Source organism: Carlito syrichta, unplaced genomic scaffold (genome assembly GCF_000164805.1).
Source record: "Carlito syrichta isolate Samal-C Ts95f unplaced genomic scaffold, Tarsius_syrichta-2.0.1 Scaffold117767, whole genome shotgun sequence".
In the NCBI taxonomy this organism is placed as follows: domain Eukaryota; kingdom Metazoa; phylum Chordata; class Mammalia; order Primates; family Tarsiidae; genus Carlito; species Carlito syrichta.
In genome coordinates this window covers 639,646-642,256 of record NW_007061863.1, presented here as the reverse complement: position 1 = coordinate 642,256, position 2,611 = coordinate 639,646, and positions in this window count along the sequence as shown.

Below are 2,611 nucleotides of genomic sequence, written 5' to 3'. Positions count from 1 at the left end.
CTCCCAAAGGCGCGGGATTACAGGCTGAGCCACCGAGCCCGGCTGATTTTTTTTTTTTAAGTCAGGGTCTCATTCTATCACCCAGGCTGGAGTGCTGTGGCAGGTCATGGCTATTGCAGCCTTGACCTACTGGGCTGAGGCAATCCATCCACCTCAGCCTTCCAAGTAGCTGAGACTACAGGCACATGCCACCACACCTGGCTAATTTTTTGATTTATCATAGAGATGCAGTCCCACCAAGTTTCCCAGACTGGTCTCGAACCCCTGGACTCAGGCAATCCTCTCACCTCCACCTCCCAAAGTGCTGGGATTACAGGTGTGAGCTACCACACTGGCCCATAATCAATTTTAGAACATTGCTCTGCCCCCTGAAGAAAGCCTCTACCCTTCAGCAGCCACTCCCCATCCCCCTAGACTCCTGCATTGATTTCCTTGGGCTGCCCTGCAAAGTGCCACAAATTGGGAAGCTTAAAACAACAGAAATGCATTCTTTTGCTTTTGGAGGTTAGGAGTTCAAACTCGAGGTATCAGCAGACTCTCCCCGCAGGCTCTGTGGAGGAACCTATTCCATGACTTTCTCTCAGCTTCTTGTGTTGCTGGCAGTGCTTGGTGTTCCTTAATTTGTAGACACATTGCTCTGATCTCAATTCCCGTGGTCACGTGACATTGTCCTGGCTTTGTGTGCTTTCACATGGTGTTCTTCTCTGTGAGCCACTCTATGTCTCTTCTTATGAGAACAGAAGTCATTAGATTAAGGACTCACCCTGTTCTAGTATGACCTCATCTCAATTTACATCTTAATATCTTCAAAGACCCCATTTTCAAATAAACTCACGTTCACAGATATGGGGAGGGTAGAGGCACAAACCTATAATACCTCCTCACCCCTAGGCAACTGCTAATTTACGTTCTATATTTGTGAATTTACCTACTCTGGACATTTCATATACATGGGCTTATATAATATATGATCCTTTGTGACTTTTACATAGTTTGATGTTTTCAAGGTTCATGCATGTTGTAACATGGTCAGTACTTCATTCCTTTTAACTGCTGAATAATATTTCATTGTATAGATATATCACATTGTGTTCTCGGCCACCACAGACTCAACCTGCTGGGCTCCAGTAATCCTTCCGCCTCAGCCTTCCGAGTAGCCAGAATTACAGTCATGCACTACCACCCCCGGCTAACTTTTTTATTTATTGTAGAGATGAGGTCTCGCTGCCCAGGCGGGTCTTGAATCCACGGGCTCAGGCAATCCACTCTCCTTAGCCTCCCAAAGGCACGGGATTACAGGCTGAGCCACTGAGCCCGGCTTTTTTTTTTTTGAGTTAGAGTCTCACTCCATTGCCCAAGCTGGAATGCAGTGGCATGCTCATGGTCATCTCAGTGTCAACCTGCTGGGCTCCAATGATCCTTCTGCCTCAGCCTTCCAAGTAGCTGGAACTGCAGGCCCGCACTACCACGCCTGATTAATTTTTGATTTATTGTAGAGACAAGGTCTCACTAAGTTGCTCGGGCTGGTCTTGAACCCGTGGTCTCAGACAATCCACTTGCCTCGGCCTCCCAAAGTGCAAGGATTACAGACTGAACCACCAAGCCTGGCCGATTCATTAATTAATTGGTAGACATTTGAGTTGTTTTCACTTTTGGCTATTATAAATAGTGCTGCTGTGAACTTTCATGTACAAGGTTTTATGTGGATATGAGTTTTAATTTCTTTTGAGGCTATATACCTAGAAGTGAAATTTCTTAGTCATATGGTAGTTCTATGTTTAACTTTATGAGAAATTGCCAGACTGTTTTCCAAAGAGCTACACCATTTTACATTCCCAACAGCAATGTAGGAGGGATTCCATTTTTGCAGATCTTCACCAACTTTTATTACCTTTTCTGTTGCTTGTCATCTGGCCTGCCCCATGCCTTGTTCTGTTCCTCCAAGGAACTCATCATCTAGAGAAAGCCGACATGGACATCCTTGGTGGTTGCTCGGTGTGACCAGTGCTATAGCAGAGGAAAACGAAGAGGATCTCTATTCCTGGGAACAGGAGGCATCTTAGTGATGGAGGTAGCTGAGGTACATCCTGGAGGATAAGTGGGAGGTAGCCAGGTGAAGGGGCAGAGGGTGTGATGGTCAGAGGTATGATTTTGTGTCAGTAATGATCTAGGCTCAGCTGCTATAACAATGATCCCATGTGACCTAAACAGACAGAATTTCTTTAATACTTCAAGGGCAAACAGTTTAGGTGAGAGTTTTTTTATTTTTAGTTTTTGAGTTGGAGTCTCACTCTGTCGCCCAGGCTGGAGTGCAGTGGCACATTCCCGGCTACCGCAGCCTCGAACTGCCGGGCTCTGGCAATCTTCCGCCTCAGCCTTCCAAGTAGCCAGAACTACAGGGGCGTGCTACCACGCACAGCTAATTTTTGGTTTATTGTAGAGATGAGGTCCCGCCAAGTTGCCCGGGTGGGTCTCGAACCCATGGGCTCAGGCAATCCACTCACCTCGGCCTCCTAAAGCACTGGGATTACAGGCTGAGCCACCGAGCCCGGCCTAGACAGTATTTTTTTTTTTTTTTTTTTTTTACAATTTTTTTTTTTTTAATTTTGAG